Source organism: Pteropus alecto, unplaced genomic scaffold, assembly GCF_000325575.1.
Source record: "Pteropus alecto unplaced genomic scaffold, ASM32557v1 scaffold146, whole genome shotgun sequence".
Lineage (NCBI taxonomy): Eukaryota > Metazoa > Chordata > Mammalia > Chiroptera > Pteropodidae > Pteropus > Pteropus alecto.
The window spans coordinates 4,200,998-4,211,992 of NW_006442107.1; positions in this window are offsets into that span (position 1 = coordinate 4,200,998).

Below are 10,995 nucleotides of genomic sequence, written 5' to 3' on the forward strand. Positions count from 1 at the left end.
GTAGTTGACCAATTGAGTGTCCCCAGAGCAGGGTGACCATGACAGGGAGAGATCTGGAAATCCTGTCCAGGGCTGATCGCCTGACTGAACAAGGCATTTTCATTTCGTAGGAGACGAGGTAAAATAGGATGTAGTAAAAGTCTTCAGGAAGGGCCGGCGGGTGGAAGTAGATTACATTTGTTAGGCTGCTGCTGAAGGCAGGAGTTGGATCAATGGGTGAAAGTTATAAGCAGGCAAACTTCAGCTCAGTTCAGGGTTAGCCTTTTAACTAGAAAGTTCACCAAGGGAAGAATAAGTTTCCTTGAAAGCAGAGAATTCACAGTTCCTGTAAGTCTTCAGACAGGCTGGATGCCCTCTCTTATCAGTCATTCCTAATGCTCTTCCCAATTCTGAATCTATAATTCCGGAGGAAAAAGACTTTCCAGCATCTCTTATTTCAGGATCTAAAATTTCATCTTCAACTACAAATGAAGTCATCCACCTCTTAATAAGAGTTGGTCTTTTTCATATAAGGGTCATGAAAATATATTGTTAATTGTTATTTTGCAGCTAACATTTACTATGTGTCAGATATTTTCTAAGCGCTTTACATATATATAAATAAGCCTATTAATTTATTTAATTCTCAGAACAATCCTATGACAAAAGTGCCATTATTACCTCCTCCCCATTTTACAGATGTGAATACTGAGGCACATTTATAGTAAGGGGCAGAGTCAAGATTTGAATCCAGGTAGTCTGTGATCCTCTTTTTCATAGCTGAGGAAATGGTACCCAGTGGGATTTAGCGACATGTCCATGGTCACCGGGCTAGTCGAATGATGGCACCTAGATCTAGACAGAACCTAGTCTTCTAGCTACCCCAGTGTTCTCAGTGTGAAAGGCTTTCATCACCTATGACCCACACATCAATTAGGGTCCTGGACAATTTATTTCATTAAATGGAATAACTCTGCCATGAAGATTGAAGCACATGCCCCAGATGTCCCAGCAAATTGAGGACAAAGCTGTGGTAATCCAAAGGCTTTTCCTAACACAGTGAGTTGCTTGTTTCTCCCCATCTCCAAGGATTTGAAATACTTCTCCCGCTTTCTTTCTCTATATATAAATCGTATCAAACATTCAAGACCCACTTACTGGCCATGAAACTTCCTGAGTCCTGACCTCTGACAGTGCATAGTCTCTGCACGTGCCCTTCCCGGGACATGCCCTCTCACCTGACCCGTAGAAGCAAATTCATGGTAGTTTAGGGCAGCAAAGGTGTGGGGATTCTTTGGAGGCTAAATGTATCAATCTTTTAAGTTTGGATTTAGAAAAACTTTCCTGACTGTGGAATTTTAAAAGAATTTCCTCTTGTGTTCTTCTAATATTATTATGGCTTTAGTTTTTGTGTTTAAATCTTTGATCCATCTGGAATTTCCTTTGTTATATAAAGTAGATAACCAGTGTTCTCTTTTTTTCCATGTCCCCATTGAGTTGTCCCAATGCTTTTTATTTTGGATATCTATTTTCTCTCAGATGATTTGAAGTACCGTCTTTATATAAAACTAAATTCCATATATATTTGAAATAATTCGGAGTATGTCCTCTGACCACTGTGAAATTAAGATGCAAAAAAATAGCTAGAAAATCCCCCAAATGTCTGGAAACTTGGTAACAGACTTTTAAAATAACCTATAGTTCCAATGGAAAGTAGAAACTATTTTTAACTGAATGATAATGAAAATATAAAATATCAAAATTTGTGGGCTACGGCTAAAGTTATACTGAAAGAAATGTATAGTCATGCATATATTATAAAAGAAGAAAGGCTGAAAATCAATGATCTAAGTATATATTTCAATTGGTGGGGGGAATATGAAGCCCAAAGAAAGAAGAAAATAATAAAGAAAAGAGTGGAAATTAACAAAATAGAAAGCAGACATATAATATAGAAAATTTTCAAAGCCATAAGTTGGTTCTTTGAAAAAACCATATGTACTTAAACCAATTTCTGGCCTCTCCATTTCGTTCAATGTGTATGTCAGTAAAAAACTATTTCAATTACTAAAACTTTATATTTGTCTTTTAGTATTTGACTGGGCTAGTCCCTGTCCATCACTCTTTTTCAGTATTTACCTAGCATTTGCCTTTCATTTAAACTTTAGGCTTAGTCTATGAGGTTGGCCAGTTTCCATGCACATCCCTTGCTTATTGGCATTTCTATTGGGATCAAGTTAAATTACATATTAATTAGAGAAGGATAGACATCTTTGCAACACCGAGTCTTTCTATCCAAGGAAAGGATTTATCTTTTCAATTATTCAAGTCTTCTTTAGTGCTCAAAATTTTTCTTCATATGGAGCATGCATGTTTTGGGAATGCTTTCCTTAAATATTTTATCTTTTTGGTTGCCATTGAAAATGGGAGCTTTTCTTAAATTATATCTTATAGTTTCAGTAGCCAACTTGTAATAGCTCTGTCTAACATGTAATGAAGATTGTGTTTTGGACATTTTAGCTGAACCCATACTAATCATACTTGTCAACCACATCCTCTTCAAATGTGAAATATACATCTGACCTTGTTTCTTTCGTAATTTTGACACATAATGTTTAGGCAACTGCTGTATTTATCCAAAACGTTTCAACAGAATTGCTGCAGATGCCCCAAAGCAGTATAAAGTATTTGGGGCCACAGTTCCCTAATCGCAGATTTTATCACGAGTGTCCATATTGTGCTCTGGGTACTTTGCAGACAGACAATGTATATTACAGATCTGATCAACCTCAGAAGAGCTTATTGGAAGCATATGCCACGTAACACTGCCTGTTCATTAAATGAGGTGAGCATACCCAGATCCAGCAGAGATCCAGAGACACTTCTGCAAAGCTCTATCGTCTTTTTATACTGGTTCACCATTTTTCTGATATAAAAGTAATGAATATATACTCATCATAGGACATTAGGAAACATATGAAGAACATAAAAATGCATCTATAATCCCTACCACCCAGAGATAACCACTGCTTTTTTTGCTTACAATCTTTTTTAACTTGTGCATTTACCAGTATGCATATCCCCAAATTGAGATCAGTTTGAGTTGATGGTTTTGAATCCTGCTTCTCAGGAAAATATTTTGCCATGTCATTATGTATTCTTCAAAAGCAGGCTTTTTAACTGGTAGCATGGTATTTCCTAACACAGGTATTTTATAATCTATTTATTTATTCATTCTACTATTATTTTGCCCTTGAGGTGGTTCCAGTTTTTCCAAAATAAGACTTAAGGCAACACTCTTGTACAAATATCTTTGCCCTGTTCTCTGATTTGAATACATTCCTAAGTGGATTACTGGATCAGAAATTAGGAACATTTAAAAATACTGTGGTAAAATATACAAAACATAAAATTTACCATTTTAACCATTTTTAAATGTACTGTTCGGTGGCATTAAGCACATTCACCTCGTTGTGCAACCATTACCACCATCCATCTCTAGAAGTTTTTCATCTTGCACAACTGAAACTCTGTACCCATTGAACACTAGCTCTCCATTCCCCAAACCCCACCCCCTGCCCCTGTAACCTCTATTCTGCTTTCTGTCTCTATAAATTTGACTACTTTAGGTATCTCATATAAGTAAAATCACCTAGTATTTGTCCTTTTGTGACTAGCTATTTTACGTAGCACATGTCCTCAAGGTGCATCCATGTTGTAGCATGTATCTGAATTTCTTTCCTTTATAAGGCTGAATAACATGCCATTGTGTGTATAGACCACATTTTGTTTATCCATAGGAAAATTTTAAGGCTCTTGATTAAATTTTCTACTACTGTCCAGATAGATCACATCAATTCACATGTCCATTGGGAATGTATGAAATTAAAATTCTGAAGTTTGCGCACCTAAATCTGTGTCGTAGTAATTCGTGGTCTGATTTATTTATATTGCACCTGCATAGAGTTTTCCGCTCTTGCAGATATGTAGGATCAAGTTATTGTAATGGGACTCCCAAAAGATCTCCCTCCTTCCTAATGTGTGTGTGTGTGTTTGTGTGTGTGTGTGTGTGTGTACACACACATATAACAGAATATGAGCATATTTAGTATTATCAAAGGGCCAGGTTGCTCGTCCACAGTTTGGATCAGAATCTTGAAATCTAAACTCATGCCACAACTGGCATTTGTCTGATTTTAATTTCCCAGAGTTCCATTCTTTTAAACCTGATTCGATTTTGTACCAAGAAAGGCACAAAAGATTTTATTTGGGAGGAAACATCTGGAATTCATACAGCGTATTAAACTTTTCAAAGGACGTCACTTAAATAATCTCACCTGGTTTCTACAACATCCGCAGCCCAAGGAGGCAGGCAGGGTGATAGTGTCAATCACGTTTGTGTAGACACAGGTTCAGAGACGTGACGCCACCTGCTAGAGGTCGCACAGCTGGTTTGGGACCCCCAGGACTCAAGCTCCCATCTCCTGACCCCTGTGGACTGCCTCTGTCCTCTCACTGACTCCCAGCTCAGCACTGGCTGTTGCTAGGGTGTACTGTTCCTTTACTTGGCATGTCAATGTTCTTGGGTTGTCCAGGAATGTACTTTCTTGGAGAGGAAAAACAATAGATATTTTAGCCACACACAACACACTGTGCTTGCCAGGTACCTAATAGGGACACTCGATAAATATTAATTAAAGAATGCAGCCACATTGGCTGTGTGCAAGCCAGATCTTTTTAAGTGTCAAGAATATTCCATGAGAGATTGAGTGTTGTCGGGCCGGAAGGCTGTGTGGAGGCAGAGAGGACAGTGAAGTCCTGGAGGAATAGAGCCATTCTCTTGGGGTGGGGGGAGTACCCCCAGGGGCCATATCAATCACCCTGAGAGAAGGAAAAAGGGAACGTGCATTTGTCGAGTGCCTACTGGGACCTGGGTCTTCCTAGCTGGGCTGGGATTTACTCTGCTCCTCCTCTACTTCTAGATCTCTCATGCCAGTTGAGGACATTGGAAGACAGCTGGCTGGGGTTAAGGGCAAGAGTGATTCGCGTGGTGTGGCGGCGGGTGGGTGGGAAATGGAATGGGTATGGCCACCGTCCTCTGGCATCCTGAGGGACTTACAACTGATGGAATAGGTCCCCATTAAGTGTCTCTGCCTTGACAGACACCAGTAGAAGTCTACTTGATAAGCAGTTGTGGGCACACAGGCATTACTGGAGCCTGTCCCCTAGAGCCCAGGGCCCTGGGAGAAAGGAAAGCCCAGCTAGGAGAGGAGGGTGAGGCAGAGGCCTGGGTGGGGAGCCCTTGGGGAGCCACTCAGTGGGAGGCCAGAAGGGGAGGTGGGAGCTCTAACCCCACCCAGGACCTGTGACCACCCACACTTTGCATCAGGATTTGTTAGGTGCAAAAAAGCACATGCAAGGAACACAGGAGTCCTCTGGAAAGGTCAAGACTCAGCCAACGGATTAGGCCCTGGGCCTTTTATAAGTCAGCTTATATCTGCTTTCCTAGGCCTCTTTGGGCATTTTCTCCTTTGTCTTTTTGAAAGTAAGATTTTAAACAAAATGACCAGTTTTACACAAATGATCCATTACAGATTATTTTAGAGTCAGATAGTTCCTTCACCGTCTTCATCATCAAATTATACTTCATATGATCCTCTTCATTCAAGGAGAAAAAGAGGAACAGACATGAGCTACATATTTGTATAAATAGCCATGAAATACAAATACATTCACTACACAAATGCATCTGACAGGCCACGAATGGAGGGCTTACTGGTCAACCAGCCTATGTAAATAAACACTCCTCGGGTTCAGATACCAAAGAATTATTTCCATGCTGGGTTCAGAAATGCCTGATTGGAGTTTCTTCTTACATCATGATTCTGTGGCTCCATCTCTATAGTGTCTCTCACATGCGTCATCTCGTTTAATCTCATGACAACTCAGTGTTGGTAAGTATAATTATCACCATTTGTTCATGGGGAAATTCAGGTCTTAGGCGACACAGCTAATGGTACTTGAACACAGCACTTCTGGATCCACTGCTGGTGCACTTCGTGCTTCCCCTGACATAGTCTCCAGTATCTTGGGTTTGCCAGCACATGCCACCTAACAAACATGAGAGCCTGGGAGGCGCTGCTTGGTGCAGCCCCTCCATAGCTCTCCTGCAATTTCCATCCCTGAGCCAATGCTGTCGCCACCCCAGCCACACCGGCCTCCTCGGTGTTCCCTTTAACACGCCAGCTCACCCATCTCCGTCCCAGGCCCTGGCCTTCTCCTCTTCCTAGAAGGGTCCTACCCGACCTTCGCTCCTCCCCAGACAGGCCTTCCCTGATCTCAGGTCTGAAACAGCCATTCTCAGCCCTAGACACCGACCCTAGTCCCTCACTCTACTTCATGCTTTCCGGAACTCTTGCAATTGTGTGCAATCATGTTTTTTATGTATTTGTTTATTTTCAGTCTCCACCTAGAATGCAGATTCCCTGAGAGAGGAACTATGCCTGGAGCAACGCTTGTCACGTAGTTGGGGTGCAGGAAAACTGAAGGAAGGTCCTTGCTCGCCTAGGCCACAGGTGACAGGACTCTGGAGACTGTTAAATGTGATCCTGTGAACTGTGGGCTATACATCATGAAAGCTGTTTAAGTCCCAGAAGGGAGGCCAGTGACCAGTCATTCATTCATTCATTCACTCACTCACTCACTCACTCCTGTTTAAGTCCCAGAAGGGAGGCCAGTGACCAATCATTCATTCACTCACTCACTCACTCACTCACAGAGCACCTACTTTGTGCAAAGCAGCCAAGGTCAGCCAGCCAGGGAGACCTAGACTGTATGTTTGTTTGTTCGTTTTCTGTTTCTTTTTACCTGTGTATTTGGTATGTTGTCTTTTAGATATTTAGGACAATCGCACATTCCTGGATGTAGAGCTGTGTGGATGGAGGGATAGATGAGTTTCTGGACCTCAAGTTGCTACTAACCAGCTGGGTGACCTCGGAGAATTTTCTCTCCAACCTCACAGAGAGCCCCGCATGAGAGAATGTATGTGGAGCCCCTCAGACAGGAAAGAGATGGACGAGGGAAAGGCACTGAATCAGAAGGAATTAGGAAAGTTTTAACTCGATCCCCTCAACTTTTGGGCACCTGTTCCTCAGTTAGGTATCTAGGTCTCTCTCTGTCTGAATCTGTCCTCGGGCTGCTAGCCGTCGTTTGTCATCTTTAGAGTTTTGAATGGAAGGACCCTCAATTCAATCATCGACATTTAATTTTGCTGAATAAGAAATACCATCTATTATCATCATCATTTCATAAAAGTTAGGGCACATTAATTCCCCAAACTAGGAAGGATATCATCTTAGAATAAAGAATTTATTCCTTCATTATTGGTCAGTCATTTATTTAGCTGCTGTTGGGTGATTACTCTATACCAGTCACAGTGCTTGATGGACTGTAATACTTACTCCCTGACCTCATGGAGTTTACAGTCGGGGGTTGAGGGGACAGACATGAATCAATGAACTGGAATTTAACGTAAAATTTAAAATTATAAATGCTATAAAAGAGAGATGCCTGGGGTTTCTAAAGGTGCCTAATGGTGGGGGCATGGTGACTTATTCCCAAAGATTGGGAGCCTGAAGGAGCAGCTGTAAGAGAGGAGAGAAGTGAATTTCAGAAGTGGAAGGAAGATGCTGAGGTGACAATGAGGGTAAGGAGTGAGCGCCAGGCCCCTCAGAGCTTTGTAGGCCAAGGAAGGGAATTTGTCTTTGTTCTAAGGGCAGTAGGAAGACCTTTGGGTGGTGGTGCAGTCAGACCACCACTGAGACCAGCCTCAGCAGAGAGGGACTGGTGGGTCCGACTGAGGCAAGAGCAGAAGTGAGGGAAACGCTGTATGCACCGGTCACCCTCGGTCACCAGATGGTGGATTGTGGCACTGCTAGGTGGGTGAACCTGGAGAAAAGTGGGTGGGCTGAGAGGCATTTTGAAGGTAAAATCGACAGGATGTGGAGGCTGGTTTGGATATGAGCTGGGGAAGAAAGAGGTTGCTGTCCAGGCTGATCCTCCCGTTTCTGACTCCTACCACTGAGTAGAGGGGGTGGGCTTTCTGAGCTGGAGCTCTAGAGGAGAAGCATGTTCTGGAAGGAAGATGCTCTGTTTGAGACAAAAATGAGCCGAAGGTGCCTTTCCGAGGTGCAAGGGGAGGTGTCAGAAAAGGCAGGTGGATATGTGGGACTAGAGTTCAAGCCGAGGGGAGGCTTTTAACCGACTCCCTTTCTGCATCTCTGGCTGTAACGGAGCCACCCCCTGAGAGAGGAGTGGGGGGTGGGGAGCTTTACTTTTCTCTTCATGTCTGTTTGTACACTTTGACTTGTGGGCCACTATGCTTGTATTATCTATGTAAAAATCAATAAAATGTCAAAAGAAAACTGAAAATTCTGAATCACTTAGCATTTGGAAAAATGTACTACATGATGCAAACTTGACCATGGATGTGGTCTAATGTTTGGACTGGAAATGAGGAATCTCTGTTCTAAGTAACCTTTAAAATCCCTTCTAGCAATATTCTTCATCTTCTCTTATTGGTCTACCAGACTCAAGCAATGCCCAATAACATCCTATTCCATTGTCCTTGAATGCCTTGAAAATAAATGCTTATGGGGTGAGGGGGATCAAGACTGAACTTGGCAGGACAGTATCCTGCCCACTGGATCTCTCCTTCCCCGTGAAGGCGAAGGTGAACCTCTAATCACTTCCTTGTTGCTTGTCATAATTACCAACAAAGTTATTTCTAGGACATAGGAAAATATTTATGACTCATAGTGATGTTAGAAAAGAACTTGAAACACTTTTTATTGTGTTCTCACTTATCCTTCTCTCGGTCTGAGGAAAAGATTTCCCAGGATTATTTGTTTTTACACTCTGACGCTGGCCTTACTTTCGCTGAAGCTGGCCTAGTAAAACGCGAAGTCCCAGACACTGGAAACAGTGGCTTCCTTCTTCATTACCCTATCACTTGGATGCTTACCGCCTCTAAAAATTCATTTCCTAGGCTGAGAGGGTGAGTCAAAATTATCTTATTGGGGGCTCTTACCTCAGAATCCATGATAATCATGATAATTAGCATCTGTATACCACTTAGTTTACATAGTGCTTGTGCTGGCTGAGTGTCCCCACCTCATCCCAGCAACCCATGGTGAAGGCTTTGTTTTCTGAGCCTCGCATCGGGTCTGGCACACACAAGATGTTGTTAATTCAGTGTTTGTTGCTTCAGGAAGGCAGACAGACTACGGAAACAGGCTTTCCTAAGGCCTCGCAGCTAGTAAGGGCAGACAAGCATACTTAATCCTAAAACCGGGCTGAGGGTTTCTTCCGCTCCCCCAGGTCCTCGCCAGTAGGAATGCTTTGACCGTTACTCACGGGGCTGGGCTCCTCTGGTGGGTCCCGGAACGTGCCAGGGGCAGAGTGTGTGGTCACCTCTGACTCCTTTTCTCTACTACAGTTGAAACATCATTCACTCCTTCTGCAGTCTGCCCAGTTCTGATTCACCGTTACTAGATGTTTCATCACTCACATCCTAACTGGCACTTAACAGGCAGAACTGAGTACCAAAGGCATCCTTTACTGACTTTTGGCAGAGGAATGGAAAAGATAAAAATAGGATAAAAAATCAGAAAACAGCTAAGGTCAGCTCAATAGTTCAATATGACCAGGAGCTTGGAATCTGACTGTGGCAAGATTCTAATGAAGACTGCCTGCAGTGTGGACGGTAAGGAAAACCATCAGGCTCATCAAAGGGTCTCTGAGTTAGGCTTAGCATTTTTCCCTTGCTTTGCTGTCTTTAAAACAATTTTTTAGTGCCTGGAGGAATCATCTAAACTGTGTGTCTGTCTATACTGCAATGGCGAGTAGTAATTTATTGTCGGCATTCGAGAGCATTATCTATGGGCCCCCATCACTGAGCCTTCACAGGCCAATTTCACTGCTGAAGCCACTTCCCTTCCACTTGTGTTAAAACTGGCACCATTTCCTGACATGAACCAGTCTGACAAAAACTGAGGCTTGCCTGTTGATCCGAGGAGTAGAGATCATGGAGATTTCCCTGGTTATTTGAGGAGAAGCTTTTCTATAACTATAGATGAGCTAATATTGTTTTTGAAATTTCTTTCTCCCAAAAAAACTTTATTCTGAGGGAGAAGATCTCCCAGAACACTCATTGGAGGAGCCTCACCTCCATCACTGACTTCCTAAGCCTTAGGAGCATTTATAGACAAAGTGACAAGTATGGATTGGTTTTTGAAGAGAGCACAAAGTTGACAGAAAACTACAATTTCTTTTCTCTCTCATGATTGAGCACAATCATTTGTACTCTGGTTAGTTAACTCAGCTAATCTAGTCCCAAATATTTCTTCCTTTGGGAAACTTTTTGAGACCCCTTCCCAGACAGAATAAACCTCTTCATTTTCTCTTCTCCCAAACAAGTGCCTCCATCCTTGCTGTCAGGGTAGCGTTGATGACGTTTGTAAGGGTGGGTTGTTTTCATATTTCGTGTCCTGTCTGAGGTTGTGCACTTCTCGGGGGTAAAGGCCGTTTAACTGTTATACCCTCCCCCCAGAGGTGTCGCGGGGTGCCTGGCACCACAACTTGAATCAGTGCTGGCTAACTGGGTGGAGAATCATGTGAACACATTTCAGTTCTGAAAAGCAAAGCTCTCATTTTCTCAGATCAGGCAGGTTTCTTTCCATGTCCCTGGGGTCCCAACACCAGGATTTACGAGGCTGTCCCTCCCAAGTGTACCTGACTGATATCTAGAATGACTTTTGATTAGGACTGGCATGTTTCCTCACTGACTCTTACCAGGGTCATGACGAGGCAGCCTCCTCCGCCCTTGCTGTCTGGGATGACACACTGGCCTCTGCTGTCATCGGCCTTCCTGTCATAATTGCCTCACGGTGAGAGAAGCTGTGTACAGCCTCACTTCCACATGGGACCTCGACAACCTGTCTTCTTCTTAGGAGGACA